This window comes from Manacus vitellinus, unplaced genomic scaffold (assembly GCF_001715985.3).
Source record: "Manacus vitellinus isolate BGI_N305 unplaced genomic scaffold, ASM171598v3 scaffold_26_pilon, whole genome shotgun sequence".
In the NCBI taxonomy this organism is placed as follows: Eukaryota; Metazoa; Chordata; class Aves; order Passeriformes; family Pipridae; genus Manacus; species Manacus vitellinus.
Genome location: NW_021939960.1, coordinates 4,343,604 through 4,363,452, shown reverse-complemented (window position 1 = coordinate 4,363,452; position 19,849 = coordinate 4,343,604). Strand labels below are relative to the sequence as shown.

The window sequence follows — 19,849 nt, the reverse complement described above, 5'->3', positions numbered from 1 at the left end:
TTTACACTTTATGGTTAGAGCTCAAAAACAAGAAAAGAAAAAAAGCAATAAAACCCACAGTTGAATGAAATGTGGAGGCTTGTTATTAAAGCATACAATGGTCATATTTAATCTTCTTACTGTTGGCACCTGCTAAAAATTTACAGTTCTGAAGGGATTGGTGGTAGTTCTGCACGACTTTACTGGTGTAGCAGTGACAAAATTCCAGGGATTTCATTGGGGAAATATTTAATGAAAGTTTTTCTTCGCTTTAAAATTGTACCTTGAGGTGTCTGAGGGTTGTGTGCTTTTGTTCTTCTTTCTTTTCACAGTGGCATAATTACTGGTCATAGTCCATGTGAGAAATCAATCCAAACACCTGCAGACAAAGGCTGTGGTTTCCATGTGCTGTCTGGGAGCTCTCAGAATAGCTCCTTCACTGTTATTCAGCTGTCACTTCAGTTAGGTTTGAATTTACAGAAAAGTGAGAGACATCTGGTTCTTACTTTGAATTCTCCATGGGAAACACAATAGCAATAATTTCACTGGAGGAGGCTGTCTACCAGTTAGTGATGATGGGACTATTTTGGGTTTGTTCAGCTGTACAGTGGATGCTTTTCTTCTGCAGGTAGTGGTGTCTCAGATTTTGGTGTACCTTTCTGATCCTGTCCAGAGTCACTGTGTGAAACAACTTGAATGAAGAATTCAACCATAAAACTCAAAATACTGTGTTTTTTAAACTTCAGTCAATTTGCTTATGGACCTCAGTTAGGGACAATAAAGGCAAAAATCAGATGGTTTTTCATTCATAATCGTGATTCTAGTTGCCATCTCGTGTGACTTGCCCTAAAGAAGGGCAAGTTTATGAAGGAGTGAGTTGAAACCAGTTCTTCAGTCTCAGTCCAACATTTATGCTGGGGACAGTTTTTTTCCCCTTCATAGGCCTTTGGTTTTGCAGAATAAAAAGTGAGTCAGGAACCTCTGGAATTGGTCCAGTGGAATGAATATCACTGGCATTTGACGGTCAGTGTGACCTTTACCAGTTCTTCATGTCACTGACATAAAATGGTTGCTCACAAGGCTCTGAACAGGGCCAGACTCAAACCCCCTCCACTCTGAATCAGTCTTTATTCCCTTCTTGGAAGGATTCCTTCTTTGCTTCTTTTCTGATATCTGATGTTCTGTGCTCCTATGAAAATGATGATGATAAAAATGATATGATTTAGGGTTAAAACCTCATGTTCTGAGTGGTTAATAGGAAGAGTTAGTACTCTGTGTTGGTGTCCTGGGCAATGGGATACTGAGGGAATGATGGACTTGGAATGGCTGATCTGTGTTGTCTTATTCTCCATTCTCTGGACATCTAAAATCATAATAAAGAAATGAATCACTTTTCAAACCTTGTTTTCAATAGGCACTGAAATCAATAGTGATCCTGTTGCTGGTGTGTTACTCATTGTGCAGCTCCCATCTGGCCCCAGTGGTGTTGCCATGGGGTCCATGTCTGACTCTCCATGGATTCCATTCTCCAGGAGGGACGGAGAGGATGGAGGCTTTCCAGCCAACAGGAAAAGGATCACAGTGAAGAGCTCTGCTGATCCTGTATCTGGTCAACAGGACCAGCTGAGTCCTCAGCAGTATCTTGGTGTAAATGCAAAGAAAGCATTTAAGAGAGAGCAATGGGAGGTATTGCAGAGTTTTATAGGGATTTCCTTTAGAACATGAACAGTGTTCTGAGCAAATTATTCTGAGCCATCGCTGCTCCCAGTTCTTCCTCCCTGCGTTTCTTTTCTTAAACTCCTACTCTTTATTTTGTTGGAAAAGTAGAAGTTAACTGTTAGGCCATTGTGTTCTTCAAAATGAGTCAATTCTGCCATCTCCAGCAGAGTTCAGTTTGAGTTTAGCTTCTGACTAAGATGAAGTACAATTAAAATGGGGAAAGTGGCACAGTGCTTGGAACTCTGTCTGCTAATTGCTGCTGTACTTTCATTTCTTGTGACAGCTCTCCATGATGCATTATCACTCTGGTAGGTTCCCCCCACCTTTAGCAGCTTTTCCTTAGATTAATTTCGGAGTGTTGCTGCACATTGGTGTGCAGAGCACTTGGCACAATTTGCAACTATTAAGCCTGGTCCTGAGTTTGCTACTATTAAAGTTCCTATTTGATCTTCTGCCTCTTGTAATCATAGGAGGTGCCGTGGCTTTGTTCCTGCTTTTATCTTCCCTCTTTCCCCCTCTTCTGTCTCTCCTCGTGCCCTGCAAATGGATTGTTCCAACCTGAGGGGATTGCAGGGCTGATGAGGCAGGAGGGATGGCATCGTGGAGGCAAAACACAGGGAGAAGAGACCAACAAAGCAAAGCTAAATAGTACTTAATGCACTATTTACACAATAAAAGCATTGGTATTATTAAAGATATATGATTACAAAATGTGTGAAAACTATAAAGTCTCTTAGGATGTTGACTTTGCGTTGTTCCATGTCCCACAGTCTCCTGAGGAGTGCAGACTGTTTGTGTCGGGCTCAGGGGGAGCAGAGGTCGTTTCCATTGTGATTGGCAGAATTTGTTTCAGTCACTGTTCTATTTCTCATCCGCTCTTCTCAGCAAATGCAAAGTTGTCCCCAGACTTTTGGTGTTTAAAATCAGTGTTGGAATTCCAAAGTGTAAATGCAAAATTAAAACTTGCCAAAGTTTGGAATATTCAAACATGGGATGGGAGAGGAATCTAATTTTTGAATCTTTATTATGATCTTTCTCTTATTTTGCTGGTATTAGAGCAAGGAATTCCTACAGCTGTGCTGTGTTCTTCTGTAGTAAAACCAGTTCTCCTCTTTGGGGTTTAATTCACCTTTATAAATAAAGCAGAAATAGGTAAAATGGGGAGATGAGGGATTATAAAGATAAAATTTATTTATTTCTTTAAATCATCTAGGAAATCTGAAACTAGATCTTTTGAATCCCATTCTAGGATCTTAGTTACCTTCTTTTCCTTCTGTTTTGATCCCAGATTTTGTGTCCACCTTCCCCCTTCCATTCTTTCTGGACTTAAGAATCAGATAACACTCTTGAAAATGTATCCTTGAACTTTATGGCCAAACTTGCATTAGCTCCAGGAATTAACTCTGCACTTGTATGGGAAGAGCAGTGATCTCAGGATTTGGTTGGAACAACAACGTTGTTCAGTGAAAGCAGGAGCTGCAAGATCCCCTCCTCCCGTGGGCAAGACCAGCTGAAGAGCCAAAAGGTCTGTCCCTCATTTTAGGAATAAATACCAGGTCAAGTTCTGATGTGTCTCTGCTGATTTTTGTGCTTCAAATTCGCTCTCCATTAATGATTCATTGAAAGCCGCCTGCCCACATAAGTGCCTGAATCAACCAGTTATTCCTACACAGATTACAAATTTAAAATGAGAGAAGCAGGCATTCTGTCAATGGTTAAATGACTAATTTGACAGTAGGGCCATTCTTTGAGGAGTAAAATGCTCAGAGAGAAATGAGTGGGCTCAGAGGGAGGCTGGGGCTGTGCACGATGCCAAGAGCTACACATGGTGCTCACATAAATATGTCCTTAATCGTTACTCTTAATACTTCATTGATTGATAGGTCACAAACTTCCGACACTGTGAGTGCAGAGAGAATGAAACAAAGGGAGTTTCACAACTGGAACTAAAACCAGGGAATTTGTCCAATTCATTTTTTGAATGTACAGATCTATATTTCTCTTTGTTTACGGTTCAAATTCTCGAGCTTGCCAGATTTGTGACTAAGAATCTTTTGTCCCTGGCCAGTGAATGTCTTGATAATGTTCATGTTCCCCATGTCCCTCTGTTGATAACAGGAGAAGGGCTGGGCTAACACAAACACAGCATATTAGGAGTTCTAGTGACATGATCCACTTCCAAAATGAAAATTCAAAAGAGGCACGGTAGCTCTGTTTGAACACATCTCAAAGATACCAATGGTGCACTGCTTGTAGGCAAGAGTTAGAATGCAGAAGTAATGAGTAGCTGTGCTGCTCCCACTGTATCTGAACCATGGAAATATGGGGCTTCCAGGGTCAAAATTGAGATTAAAAAATGTATTGCATTTAGGAACCCACATAATTGTCCAGATTTTGAAGAGTGCATTTCAGCAAATGCTGGTTTTGACAGACAGCATGAAGCATTTTTGGAAATTTGGCTCTTGCAGAGGTGTTTGAGAGGGAGATGAGCCGCTTTGAAAGATGTGCACGAAACATTCCTTGGGAAAAGCCTTTGTCATACATGACTGACTCAATCCGTGTTTTTCAGGTAGTACCAAGGTTTGTTTTGTGCTGGGCTAAGACCACACTTAAACTCGTAAAGCCTTAAGAAGGCATCTCCAAACCACAGGATACCATTTTCCTGTGGAAGTTTTGTAGCTGCTGTTCCACTAGTTGTGTCTGCCTTGGGTTAAGAGCTTGACCTCTTTCTCTACACCTCTTTCTATCCCTCCTCCAAGGAGGGAGCTCTTCAAAGTGCTGATGGACAAATATCAATGCCTGTATATTCACATTTCCTCCTGGATGCTCCCCCAGTGACACCCAGTCCTCCAATCTCAAGTCTGGAGTCAGAATTTCTTGCTTTGTAATTTGGTTTCTTTTCCTTCCTTGCACTCACAAAGCAGGAGCTTCAGACAGCTCTGTTCTTCCTGAGGTGGTACTCCTTCTAACACCTCTAATTTTTTTTTTTAATTGATATCCCCTCTCTTATCAGAGATAAGGCACAAGTCGTTTGCATAAACAGTTGAGCAGATGCTGGGGAGTTGAACTGTGTGTAATTTTCTGTGCTTCATACCTTTCCTGTTCTCTTGCATTAGGAATCTTCCTCTCCCTGTGGCAGTGACATAACCTATATTAATATCACATCAGGGACACCTTTTGTCCTCCCATGGGAAGGCAGCAGGACAGAGTGCTGCTGTCACCAGCTGAGTCTGGACCTCAGGACGTGTGTGCTTTGCCTGAGCAGCAAAATGAGCTCCCGTGGATTTCAGCACCTAACACGGGTTATTTCTCCTCTCTGGAGAGTGCACTGGCTGAGAAAGATAGGGGAGACATTCAGCCTGGGCATTGGACGTAAAATCCCCCCGCTATTCTGCTGTGAAACCGCAGAGACAATTAAAATCCCGCTCATTAAAGTGATGATTTGGGATCCTGCCCTGGCAGTGCAGGGAGCGGTGCCCTCGGTGCCCACGCGGGGGCGGCCGCGGGATCCCGAGCCCGCCCCGGACTTGGCTTTTCCCAAAATCCCGGGTTTAGGAAGGAGCTTGACAGCGTGCAAAGGTCCATCTGGAGCAGTGACATTTGCTCCTTATCACACGGAGCTGCTGCAGCTGCGTCAGGCTTTCGAGGGCTTTAACTCAGCTGCATTTTCTCTCTCCGTGAACTGGTAGTTTTAAAAATACTTTGTAAATCTCAAATCTTTCCCTATATGAATTAATCTTTGATATCCAAGCAACTTGAATTCTCATCTATTTTTTTCAACCCCGTCTCCCCTTATTATGCCCTCTCATTAAGGAGTAATATTTGCTAATTGCAGGACAATTTTTTTCCCCTTTTTGCCTCTCCTTTATTTTTCTCACCACACATCTTTCGGCACAATCCCAGTATCTGTTCTAAGAAACTCCTATTCAGAAAGACTTTTCTCTCCCATGCTTCTTCCCATGTACTATTTCCATGTGGTACCATCCTCCTCTGTGAGGGTATCCCTTTAGTTGACTGGTGTCAATGAAGTGCAGGTAGTGCCACAGAATTTATCCAAGTATTTCACTCAAAGTTCAGAATAAGAGGACAGGGACAGCTGATGGGGAGAAGCAGAATCTTACAAGGTTTGCAGGTGTATTGCTCAGGCAAACCCACAAATTATAAATACAACAAAGCTTCCTAGAACTTTGTGTTGCTTAAAAAGAGCTCCAAATTCTTCATGGTATGATGTAGGCTGTTGGGGTTTATTTTTTTTTTTCAGAGGCCTTTTCAGATCTTAATTGTTCCTTCATGAAAGCACAAGACTTGGCTCTAAGTTCTGTATGTCTTTATAAGCCCACACCCTGAACACAAAATAGTGTTGAAGATCCCTCCCTTGTCTTATCCTGCCAAACACAGACTTTAAAGAGGTTTGGGATATGGATGTTCTTTTGTCCTGCTCAACAGGCCCCTGACTGAGATAATATCCTTAGGGTTATGAAGTATTATTGAAAGGAAGCACAAGAACACTGTGCTCTAGTTCTGCATGTGGCTTTAATTATAGATTCTCCTGAATCCTTTTCATACCTGCTCTTAATTTTTTTTCTTGAAATCTCTTCCACTCCGTGATGATTCTGTTCAAATGAGTTACTAAAATGTGATATAGGAACTAACTATACAGAATTAAGGGATGCTGATACTACCTTTCATCTTCTTGTTTCCAATTCACCCTGACAAGTTGTGCAGAATAGCTTGAAGAACAGGGACCTCTTCCTCATGAAAGCACCTATAAATTAAAAGCAAAGACTTTGAGCTGCTTTTCATTATCCTACATCCAATGGCTGAATTAACACACCAAACAAAGCAGTATCATCATCTTACAGAATCATGTTTGGGGAAAACATATGTTGCAGAATGACTTTTTTCTTGTGTGCACAGTAATAGCAGCACTTCATTTCTTTTAAATAAATATTTATACAACATGCACTGTAAACCAGGAGAGCCTGGGGTCTGAGGCCCTTCAGCAGAGAATCTCTCATTTTCTATGATGATTTTTTTTTCCTGAGCTGTTTTACAAATATTAACCACTGAGGGAGTTAAGAACCTAAAAAAATATATCTTTGAATACTGCAAGGAGATCAGTTCCCTTTTCCTAGATGTGTATTCAGTGCAAACTACAGCCTTAAGTAAAAACAAAGCGTGCATTGCCAAATATGCTGTAGAACAGCTGCATTTCTGAAATCCTTGGAGGGAGAGGAACTTTTACCCCTGAACTCCCTCTGGGTGTGTCAGAATTTTCTGGTACCTGGCACTATAAGGATATTAGAAAAATTCTGCTTAAAAATTGGATGGCAGGAAGGTCCTAGTTTTAGGAAAACACAGCTTCCTCCAGCCCCTTCAGTTCTTAAGTACTTTTAAAATGAAGGAATGAATCTGAAGGTGAGCTGGGAACTCTACTGACTGTGCCAGGTCAAACCACTGTGTCTGATTTGGTTTTATATCTTTGTGATGATGACACTCCATCAGGAGACTTGGCCTTGTCAATAAAAGACCAGTTCATTGCTCAGAACAGTGACTGCTGTCACATTCCAATCTACAGTTTTCCAAACAACTCCTGTGCCTTCAGTACCTGCTTTTACAGGCATTTATTATGTGAACAGTTGAGTCCAGGGGCAGATATTTTAGGATGAAGAGTGGCAGTTTCAAAAGAACCCAAAGAAGTTGTGCTTCCAGCTGAAATTGGAGTGGATCACACAGTAAACTGATATTTTCAATATCAGTTTGGACAAGATAACTTCTCCAAAACTGTATAGGAAACTGAGGCTAGAAACTGAGAAAAATTCAATGGAATTTTGACATTAATCCCAAAGCTGCTGCCCTGGAGGCATTTCAGGTGGGTTAGCTGGACACCACAGACAAAGAAGGTATTTCTGCAGCACAGCCGAGGAAAAGCTGGTGAAGAATTGGCCACCTGGAATTCTGGGTGGTCCTGTGAGCCACATGCTTGTATGATCAGAGGATTTACCATCCTCCTGCTCCAAGACAATATTCTGGGATATAGATTTATTTGGGGACAGGCTGTTGGGGTTCTGAGAGTCCCAGATCCTGTGCTCAGGACAGAACTGGCTTTAGGGCAGCCCCTGAGCTCTGGAGCACCTTCGCTTCGGGCAGAGAGGCCCCACGGGAGGGAGTTTGAAATGTTGTACAGAAATTAAGGGCTGTTTATAATCTCATGTCTGTACAATCTACCTGTAGCTGTTGGTTATTGGAGGGAATGATGTTGTCAGCATGGCAAAACTATGAATTATCCTGAAATTGGAACCTGTCTCTGGAATGTAGAATGAATGAACGGGAGGACTTGTCAGCAGTAATCTCTGTGTGGTTCATCAGGAGCTGGCTGAGGAAATGTTGTATATAGGAGAACTTAAATGATAGAATTACCTAGAATGTCAATAATTCACTTGCTGTCTTTTCTGCCTGATTTTATTTTAAAATTTTCCATTATTAGTTGTCAAAATGCCAAGTTTTGGTAAAATTTTGAAAGCTGGGGGTTACCTTCTGGCCCCATGCTGCTTTTTAATTAATTCTTTTCTGTTCTCTATCCTTTTTCATACTCTCCCATGACAACAACTGTGCTCCAGGAGAGCACTAAGGAAAATAACTCACATCTGTAACTTGAGGAGTGTTCTCATCAATCTTTGAAAATTTTGACCACAGTTGATTATACAACTTTTATTTCAGCTTCAATGCTATTATACTAACTTTTATTAACCCCCTACATCTGTACCACTACAGTTCCTCACTTGATGTTTCCAACATTATTGAGGAGTTTACCCTTCAGCCTATTCCTGGAACTGAACTTCTTTGCTGAGATAAAACAGCTTTCTAAATAAATTAAATTCAAAGGTAGTCCTATCCACAACCAATTCAGATGTAGTGCAAGAAAAATGAAATGAAGATCTCCAAAGTTATTTCACACTCATTAAAGGAATTTTCCTTGCACAGTGCTGTGTTCCTGTGACACACTAAGAGAGAAATTAGGGCATGAAAAATGGCCTAAAACCTGCACTGTGAAGCTGTTAACCAAGGCAGTCGTGCCAAATTTGGTTGTTGTAGTTGGCTGGCTCTGTATGTACCTTTGCTCGGTTTTGATTTGACTTTTGGTTTTGACTCCATTTAGAACTGGGCCAGAACCACAGCTGGGGATCCAAATACCCACAAATCCTGACCCAGATCTGAATTTTTCATATTGGATTCATCTCTGATTCAAAAGAACCCCCAAATTCTCGGCAAAGTTCTACCAAAACCACTAAGCTCCACTGGTTGGGGTGCCAAGCCACAGCTCAGCCCAGGTTTGTTTGAAAGTGGCTTAAAACCAGTCCCAGATTCTGCTGAACGTGATCCAGAGTTGAATCATAATATTTAGAAACTTCAGCAAATGAGCACAGGACTCTACAGTCGCAATAAAACCGAAATGGAGAGAATATTGTGAGGTCTTCATTTCTTTCTGTGGCCATTTCATGCAGTTCAGCAAACCCACCATGAGAACTGCACTGATTCAGGGGAGCTGCCAGTTCAGGGAACTCGTGTGCTCCAGAGTAATTCTTAAAGAGCTGCAAGAAATGATGGAAATGTATCAGTTTCCTCTCATGGCTCTTCCATTTTTAGTGGAGTTGCTCTTGTTCAGTTCTGCCTTCTGCACAATTAAAATAAAAGCCTTTGAAGTGTCTGAATTTGCATATTTTATTTTTTTTCCCAAGACTTTGTCACAGCCTCTTATGGAAGTGATAGCATTAAATTGGAGCAGCACAATGAATTCCAGGAAGCGAGTAATCTTCATTAAGCTTGTTTATTTGCAGGAGCTCCATTAAATTAAGAATGCTTATCAGGATATGTCTGCACTGATGGAACTGGCTGGACTGTTTGCCTGAGGGATTGGTTCCCTACCTGACACCTCGGGGTCCTGGACTCCAATCACAGCTTTGGCAAACCCAGGAGATCATTAGTTCAACACTGACATTTCACCTATAGTGCAAGAACAGTCTTCATAGTAATTCTGAGACAGTCTCCATTTGACAGGTTAAGAAATGGGGGTACAACACAAGGCAAGATTTCAGGAAACCTGGGTCAGAGTGAACAGGAACATCCCTGTCCCCTGACTCTGAGTGCTGCCTTGGCTTTAAGACACTTCTCTTGTGGTGAGGGCAGGAGTGGGTTTGGACCAGCCTAGTGGGAGGTGAGAGTGCTGGTGCACTCTCCTAAAATCAGAGGTAATAGAGAAAGATTAATCAATTCTTAATTAAACAAATGGCAGAACCTCAGTCTAATACATTGGAAAGGAGCTCATAAAACACGAACCCAAATCTAATTTCCCACTGAGTGCCTTTAGTGACAACTGTAAATCACTGGTGAGGTTTCTTCTCCAAATTATTTAGGCTGAAATTTACACTTTTGTGAAATACCAGTGCACATGGTTTGGGTGTGTTTAAATTCCGCTGCACCGCCACACCAATATTTGGAAATATTCCCGCCTCAGGAAGGGTAATTGTTGTGGTGGATTGAACACGTTATCAGCCACAACAGGAAGCCTCCAAAAAGAGGCCTCTCCATGAAGACATTTGTGCTCTCACTTAATTAACCCAATGGCATTTGGTTCCAGCAAAGCTGTTCTGCTACATAATAACAAGAAAAATTAGATATTAGTGAAGATCTGGGAAGAGATGAATACACATCTGCTTATATTTGCCCTCCTGGCATGACCATGGTTGCCCTTTAGGACTAGAATTACAATGTAGAGGTTTGTACATTTTGATGAAAAAACCCTCCTATCTTCTCCTAATTGAAAATGTAGAAAGACTTAATGGAGAGAGACTGAACTTGTAAATGCTTTGGGTTTGTGTTCCTATTGCAGGAGCTGTTGTGTGTATGTACCAATTATAAATATATATCTGCTTTTACAGTGACAGACTATTTTAAGGTGGCTCAGACAGTTATTGGTACCAAACTGCTTGATAATGAATGTCTGGAAAACTGTGATGACAGATCAAAGGATCAGCATTTTAGGTTTCCATTCCTGATGTATCTAGTTTAGATTGACTGTAAATAAAGTTCTAGTCAAGTTCCAAATGAGCAAGGCAGGGTCTTGCAGGGTAGGGTAGCATTATCTTGGGAATCCTGCTGAAACATCCTTCTGGAGGGGGCTGATCTGTGAGAATTGTGGAGAGATTTGTAAGCCTTGATTTGTAGTGAAAATTGCCTAAAGCAATATTAATTGAATATGCATCTCTCTGATAAACATACTGTACTTCTGAAACTGTTGTTGACAACATGACAACAAATGAACGCGGAGAAAGAGAATCCTGGAGCGAGAGGCAGACTGGCAGCTGAGGAATTCCACTGGGAAGTGGGGAGTTTGCCATCCCATCTGTGAACAGCTGCACCCATGGGGTGGGTCAGGGGGACACTGTTCGTGTGCAGAGGGGTTGGGCTCTGCATTTGTGACACAGGGAAAGGTGGAAGAAGATGAAAAGTGATGGTAACAAAATAAATATGTGAAAAAGGAGGAATCTGATCCAAAGGAGAGCAGTAAGTTAGGAGATGGCCCCCAGCCTGGTGTGTGTTCTTGCACCTCTGGGATGCTTGAGCCACTTGCTGGCAGGTTCCCTGCAGGGCAGGGTGAGCAGAGGGGCTGCAAACACTGCAGACCTTGTCTCCTGCTTGCAAAGAAATGAATCTGCTGAGTGAAAGCAGAATATTCCTTCTCTGATCTCTCTGTTTTGCAAAGTATCCAACAGCTTCCATATGGAGAAACTCCCTGCTAGATTAAACCACTGCACAGACTGTGGCTGGGGATGGCCCAGAGTAACAAACTCAGTGAATGTGACAAAAGGAGTAGGGCAATCCTATGTGTTCTCTCCTCTGGAGTGACAGCTCAAGACTTTCTACTTGGAGGGACAGGCACTTGTGGGTTAAACTGAAAAAACCTACTGAAGGACAGTGATTTTCAGCAATTAAAGGGTCACATGTTGCTCTTGACCATGTAAGGGTTCTTTGTGAAGGACTGGTTAAAAGGACAGGAGTTGTGGGTTGTGGTTTAATGTTATGGATTAGTCTGTTACAGTTTATTTCCTGTTTAGGTTGTTTTTTTTTCTGGTTGCTTTTCTCATGTGTGGTCTTCACTCAGCAGAGCTTATCTCATCTGCTGAGGGCTCCTTTTCAGCTGGTTGTAGAGAAGTTCTTTGGGTACATATTCCCTTGCTCCGAGGATCTTGAATGATACTTGTATCTGAATTACATGAAATATGGAGTTGAGAAGAATGCATTTATAAAGATTTAGGTTTCATGCTCCTTTAAATTTGCAGGGGCTTGGTTGCACTGGTCTCCATGCAGTCTTCTAGAAAATATATAGTTTGGAAATAAGGACAGAGAAATCCAAGCCTATGCACTGCACTTGAGTGACGACTGTACTTACTCTCCCTGTTCCTTCTGCCTTTGTACAGATGTGTGTGCTGTAAGAGTTATTTATAGGATTCATTTAAATTCCACATTTTTCCCAGCGCATTTTCCACCTTCTTTTTCACAGTACTTACTTGTAAAATCAATACTCTCAAACAGCTTTACTTTTTAAACTCCCCCTACCTTCCTTTAAAGCTGTCTTAGAGGGCTCCATGTGTTTCCATGGAGCCACTTTTTAAGCAGATACAAACAAACTCCAGCACAAAAGTTCATTTTGGAGGAAAGCCGTTGCATACTATGAAGAGCCTAATCATGCTTGGCTGCTGCAGGTGCAGAGTTTAAAATGGAATTGTCAATATTCAAAACCTCTGGTGTATGTTTTTGTTGCAGATATGGGTTCTACACCACAGCTTGATAAAATATCCTGGGAAAAAGACTTCACAATCTACTACAGATTTGTTTTTAATACCTCTTTTCTTTCATATGCTGTTCCACAGCACCTAAGTAACAGAATTATTGTTATTATTGAAGCACCTAAGCACAGGTTCCTGTCTACAGGAACAGGTTTCTGTGTCCATCTTAAACAACTTGACAACCTTGAGGGTTTAGAATTATTGGGCAGCCTGTGGCATTCACTGAGCAGATGTGAAAGGGAAGATACTGGTTAGACTGGGAGCTGAGACCCCAGAGAAATGTTTTTAAGTATTTTAAATTTAAATGAGAAGAATTAAACAAATGGAGGCAGATCTTGCTCTGCTGAGACCAGTGCTGGGCTCCCTGACCAGCCTGCATTTCACTCACTCCAGGCACTGCTTTGGATCCCGAGTTTCCAGGGAGTGCTGAGCAGGTTGACAGAAATCCCTTTCCTTTCGGAGTTTCCCTCCCTTGTGTGTGTGTGGCACTGCCACAGGTCCCTGGGGATGGCACTGCCACAGGTCCCTGGGGATGGCACTGCAGAGGTGTCATTGTTCCTCTCTCAGACCTCCCCAGCTGTTGTGTGGAGTGAGTTTTAATCAAGTCCCTCCTGGCTCTGTCGATGTTTCTGTTGTGATAATCCGGGCAGGTTGGGGACCATGAACAAGATAAGGAGTTAGTGATCAGAGCCAGGACACTTGGCTGGGCCTGCTGGGTTCTGTCTTTGCTCTCTTTTGGCTCAGCTTTCAAAAAGGCAGCAGCATGACCAGCTTTGTGTTTGCACTCAGAACGAGATCTGTGTCCCTCCCTTTTAAAGCTTTCCATTTCTGTAACACCTTTTGTCCCCAACTTCAAAATTCTTTGCAAAAACAGTGAATTAAACCTCACAGCAAACCTGTGCTGTAGAGAAATGTGAGATCTAATATTTGTGATCCCTTTTCACAGTAGTTAGAAAAAAAGCCCCCATGTTAAAGTCAGATTTTCAGCTGAGTGTACTCCCTGTTCAGACCCAAAACACTTGACCACAACTGTGCCACAGAAATGGCTGGGGAGGGAAATTTATCTTGCATTTCAATCTGAGCCAAGCTCATTTTAAAATCCCCATAGGTCAAAGGCATGTGAGGAAAATGTACCTAAAGCTGGAAAAACAATGAGGTAACATCATTCATTAAGATCACATGAATATTAATGATGAAGGATAAACGGTATTTGGAGGTTTCTGTGCAAAGAGGTTTATTCTAAATATGGTGCAGGAGATCCTTAACTGCTGCTCCTCTGTTGAATGACAGTGGAACTGGCTTAGTTTACACTTCCTTAAGGTTTGACCTCTTCTGTTCAGCAATTCCCACATAATTGAGGAATAGTCACCAAACTGAATTTGACTCATAACAGAACCAAGATTTGTCTTTTGATTTCAGATTTACCAAAACAGTGGCTTGACACTTTCTTCACTTCACTACAGATATGTGAGCTGTATTCACAGTTGTTCCTCAGTGTGGGTTTGATTTCAACAATTCTGGAATTCAGAGCTTGTCAAGCTCCTTTGTGTTTTGACTTAATCTTTTACAGGAGGATCTCATGGATTTATAGCTTGACTTTGTCTTAAAAATATTTTCTATTTTTCACTTTTTCAGAATTTCCTTTACTAATGCCCCTACCAAGAAAAGAAAGCAAATAGTGGGATTCTTACAGCTCCTTATAGCATAACACTGGGAAAACTTCAAAGCACACAGAAGTGATTAGCCTTGGTCTTTTTTATCTTCTTTTTTCTCTCTCTTTTTTTTTCCTCCCTCCCCACATTTAAAATTGTATTTATAGTTGCTTCTGATTCTCATGTTACTTTCTTCTTCAAGCTGCCAAAAGTCTTCAACTGTGGTGTTGGAGATTCAATGGCAACTTTCTGGCAAACATCACAGAGCTTTGTTTTCAATGAAGGATCAAATCTAGTCTCTGGTTAACAGGACAATCTCTTTACTTGCACCATCATTTATGCTCATAGTTCTTGGATTTGTTGTCATTTGCACATGGAAACATAACATTTGCATATGCAAATAGTGCATTTGAGTGTCTCGTGCTTTCAAAACAATACACAAGGTACAACACCCACAGTGGTCTGAAGAGCAAACAGAATCAGACTAGTACCTGGTGAAGATAAAAATAGGATAATTATGCCAAATACTCTGATAGAATCAAACCATTATTTTAAATCTCTGTTGTCAGCAGGGTCAACCATAAAACCCTTCTGTGCTGTTCCACTGGCCCCAGTCCATCCCTCACGTAGTTCTGTCTGGGAGGAGACAGAACTGACACTGAACTAACAGCCTGGCTGGGCATCAAAGTGTTTCAGAACAGCCCTGCTGATTGTGCTGATTCAAAGAATTAATTATTTTGCATTTGCTAAAATCAAAGCAAGTTATGACAGTAATGAGAACAGGAAAGAGGAGAAGAGGAAAGCAGAGGGTAGTAGGAGCAGTGGACATCAGCACTGGTGTTGGTTACCCCACACCACAGGAATTGCTCCCTCAGACTCTCTCAGAAGTGCACAGACTGTGCACAGAATGGCTCTGCAAAGGGGGCTTTGATCTCCTCGATGATCTGACCTGTTTGCTGTGTTTTAAGCAGGCAGTGGAAACACAGGACGTGAGACATCAGAGGCAGATGATAGGAAATGGTCTCGGAGCAGCAACCTGGGGAGAACACAGATATGCCCAAACGTGCCAGAAGTCTGTCTGAGACAAAAGCTGAGCTCCACGTGTCCTTCCATTAAGATGTATTGAAATATTGCAGGTCAGGATTTTTGTAACACAGGGTGAGAACAAACTTCTCTGCTTGCTTCCTCCTCTCCTGCCCTGATGACCTGGAGAGGAACTTTGTTGCAGAGAGCAGAATTCTGAAGGGAAATTCATGTAGAACATGGTAAGGGGCTCAGAGGGGATCTTGGGTGCACTGGACTCTGGGCAGCTTATCTTGAATTTCCATGGGCAGATAAGATAGGGGAACAGTTTTAAACTAAAGAGGAGAGATTTAGATCAGACTTTAGGAGAAAATTCTTTACTGTGAGAAGGTTGAGTCACTAGAACAGATTGCCCAGAGAAGCTGTGGGTGCCTTGTAAGGCCAGGTTGGACAGGGTTTGGAGCAACCTGGTCTAGTGGAAAGTGTCCCTGCCCATGGCAGGGGGTTGGAACCAGATGGTCTTTAAGGTTCCTTCCAACCCAAACCATTCCATGATTCTATGAATTATTCTGCAAGGAACAGGTCACATCTGATCAGAGAGAAGGGACCACAGTCACTGACTGATCCATGCTCATGTTGAAGTGTTTTGGCAGCTTGTGGCTCTGCTCAGTAAATCCCCCAAAGTACAGCTGTGGTTACAGGGAGGCATCAGCCTGGATACATCCCTTTGGGTTCTCTCAGTCTCTGTGAGCCTGGCAAAGCCCTCAGCCTGCCTTTCCTGTGTGCACCACACCACAGGCCACAAAACCCTTCCCAGCACTGCAGATCAACAGGGAAAGAGCAAAAGCCACAAAGCACAACGTGCCTCAGGAAGGGAGGAGAGGAGATCAAGGGCAGTGCCAACGTGAATGAGATGTCCATGAAAGAGCGGCGTCAGCGCTCGGCTGCCACGGATTAAAGGAACAATTGAGCAGGAGAATCAAAAGGCAGTGCCAAGAGGAAGAGCAAATGTGGAGGAGGGAAGAGGGTTCCTCTGGTTAAACCATTCCAGTCACGTTCCTGGCGCCCAGGCAGGAAAGCACAGCTGCTTCACATCTGCTGCAGAGCACTGGAGCTGAACAGGCACTAACACAAGGATTCTCAGCCTGTTCAGATGAGGTTTTTTGTTTGCTCTGGTATGGATACAATACTTTTTGTAATTAGTAACATGGAAAACTATTTTCTAATGCCACTGCAATAGCTGATTTGGCTTATAAATGTTTTCTCTCAAAGGTCAGGCCCATAGGGACTTACAAAGGCTAATTTTGTCACTAGAGTGTCAGACCTGATGCCCACCCTGAGAGACACAATAACCACTGAATTACACAATTGAAGTGTTTTATGCTTGTGTCCACAAAAAACTCTGACAATTTTCTTTCATGTAGCATCTTGATTATATTTCAAGCTGTAAATCTCCCCAAGTGTTTTAGGGCTTTGTGCCTAAAATGAGGCCCATATCCCTGGATACCAATGCAGTACAGAGATAACAATAATAATACAAGATTTCTTTACCTGATTTATAGTCTGTGATGCATATTTTGAGTATGGCACTGAAGCCTCCAGTTCAGCTAACAAGAGAGAAGTACATAGACATGCAACACAAACAAATCCTAAATCCTAGCTCAGCATCTCTGGATCCAACACCCAGCAACAGCCAGGAGGTAACAGGAACTAATAAACATATAAATTGATGTGATTGACTTAAATTAACCCATTCACTGACACTAGTGTTAGAGGGATCATATGTTTCAAACTCAGTCTCACTCTTTGTGTGCAAGTGAAGCTTCAGCTGGCATTGATAAGTATTTTGCCTGTGTGAGTTACATGAATGAAGGCTTTAAAAGATAAGGAAAATACCAAATTGAAGAGAGATTGTGTTATACAAACTAAAACCTGGGACAGACCCCAAGCCCAGCTCCCGGGAAGAGTTTGAATCTGGGATTTTAGACTCACTGCTATCAGCAGGAACAGCTTTGAGTCCTCTGCTGCTCCTCTCGTTCAGGAAGGTTCGTTTAGTTTCATATGAGCTGATAATACACCTGTGTGGGTGACAAGAACTGCAACTGTGATAATTAAGGCAGAGAACAGCAGTGTGTTCTTCAGTTTAGCTCCACACTGGGACTGTGAGTTTGGGATGTCACAGAGCTGTCTGCACCTCACACACAAGCACTGGTGGATGCCTGAGTCTTTCAGACAAGCACACGAAAGATTTGACATTTCCCAATGGCCTTATGAATATTTAAAGCTGGAAGACCATATTGTTAACATTACTTGGAGTAGCAGACTGGTGTTTACTTTGAAGGTTTGGGACATGTTTTGGGGCTCTGTGTGTGCAGGTAGAACTGTAAAACAGGGAGTTCTGATCAAGTGGAGCCACTTTCTGTGTTTGTTGTAGCTTTAACTGCGTCTCAGCCATATGCCTTGTGCAGCATGTTGAACAAACACCTTTTTTTATAGTTCTTATATCTCAGGGGAAACACTGACAGGGCCACAGCAAACTGCTCATTCAACTAAATGTCGGTGAGGAGGCTGCAATGGATCAGTCTTTTGGAAAAGATTCAATGCCACTGTCTAGACAGAGGCAAGAAACAAGGGCTCCCTTTCCCCTCATCCCCTTGGAGCCTCATCACAGAGCTGTGCAAGTCTGCTAATTAATCTGGAGTTTTGCACTTCACCCTTAGGAGTTGCTTACTTAAAAAAAGTAGGTCATTTGATTGACATGTATTCTTCAGCATCCTAATCTCCAGTGAGAAACGATGAAAAATGAGCTGTGCTGCAGGCAGACTAAACTGAGGGCTGCACAGAAACTGAGTGTTGGATTACATAAAAGGTTTAATAAGCCATAAACCACCAATCCCACATTAGGAGGAATAGGAATAAGGAGGAATAGTGCAGAAAGCCACACTTCTGCTGTGGTTGACAGAGACTGCTGTTATTTGCTGGACAACTTCCACTCGGTCTGATGGAACACCAGGCTTCAAATAGTGGGTGTGTTTCGTTGGTGGCCTGTGACACTGGGGCCAGGCAAGAAATGAAGAAAACAAGGATAATACCTGGACATAGAAAGGTTTTGGTTGGGGAATGGAGCTCAGAACTGCAAATGGTTTCTTACTAAGACACAGATTGCCCAGTTATCCCAAGAAACCAAAGGAGGAAGGTCAGTGGATGTTTCCAAGAATTGGGTAATATCCAAGAACTGATTGTTTTTGTACATTTAGAGACAGGCCTGGTAGAACTGTGCACTAATTGTGCACTAATTGTGTTTTAGGAGGTGTTGATGGAGTCCTGTTTGTATCCTGACTGCTCAGACACTCCCAAAGTTATCCAGGGGAAGGACTATGAGAGAGTGACTCTGAAGCAGCATCAGAGATCTCTTCATAACAGAGTGAGATGCCCAGATGAGATTCTCCATCATTTCCACTGAGACTGTATCCATCATTTTCACTGTATTATAGTACAGAAAAGGAATGGTGAATGTGCTCTAGAAGCTGCAGGAAACTCCCATTAAAAGGTGTATAGTTCCCATCCTCTCATGAGGGACAGCTGGAGATTCCAATTCAAAGTGAGTCACATTTGTCCCTCAGTGCTGATGGAAAGGACATTAATCCTTTCCTTACCTGCCACATGTAGACACACCTGCACTCATGGAGCTGAACATCAGCAGAGAGGTCAGGGAAACCAAGATGTGAATATAGACTTTTAACTGAATATTTCAGTGAGAACTTCTCCTGAAAGAGGATAAAATGATCAGCAGTAAAACAACTGACTAACATTCTTCTCTTTTCTGTCATGGGGATGTTGATCACCTGGTTGCTAAATAACCAAGACTGTGTTAAGCTAAGGACTCCAAAGACTATTTGAGCAACTTGAGGTTTTTTCAAGGTGGTTTAGGGGAAGTATGTAGTGAAATTCTCAATGGAGATTGGCAGGCATTTGTGAGAACTGTTGAACCAAGAGTGTGGAAAGACAAAGAGAACAAAATGGCTTACCCAGTGACTAATTTGCACACCAAGACTTTAGTTTGTGCATTCCTGGTGTGTGTTGCACACACATCTGTGCAGTCCAGAACATCCTGACCTGAAGAGCATTGGAGCAGCATTAGATCTTCCCTCTACTTTTGGTAGCTGTGTTCCAGCCATCAGGTCTATTATTGTATGGACTATGGAGTGGCCAACATGTTCAGAAATTCCTGTTCCTTTGGGATGCTCCCATTTGTGAATGCTCTTTTTCCCACAGCCTGATTTTCAGAAAATAGGAGCCAGGCTTTTGTGGAAAGAAAGGACTCTCAAGTCACCCCAGACTGTATACTCAGAAATAAACTGTGAGTCACTTAAAAATTTAATTTAGTATTTTTATAAGAGGTTTTTTTTTTAAATCTAACAATATTGATATTATTAAATTTATACCAAATGTGTATTTGGAAGTATTTCTCACTGATTAGTATAGAGACATCTTGGGTGTCACAGTGAATTCATGAGCGTCTGGTTTTCATTGTAGTGAGAAAGGATTCAAGTGAGACTATTCACCAGTAAGGGCTGAGCATCTGGGGTGAGGGGGGATCCAGGGTTCTCTCAGTGTTTCCTCTTGAAT

At 42.2% G+C, this 19,849-nt stretch overlaps 1 long non-coding RNA gene across 2 annotated transcripts in view; it reads left to right on the top strand.

The window, feature by feature from the left end:
• LOC108639916 overlaps window positions 1–19,585 on the top strand; it is a 50,985-nt gene extending 31,400 nt beyond the window's left edge. Inside the window, exons 3-4 of one of the 2 annotated variants that reach the window (XR_001920816.1) lie at window positions 15,169–15,333; window positions 19,496–19,585. This is a non-coding gene — a long non-coding RNA (uncharacterized LOC108639916). Of the gene's footprint in view, window positions 1–15,168; window positions 15,334–16,782; window positions 16,896–19,495 lie in introns of those variants that run through there. The other variant, XR_001920817.1, reaches the window with a different exon arrangement.
• Window positions 19,586–19,849: the final 264 nt, after the last annotated feature.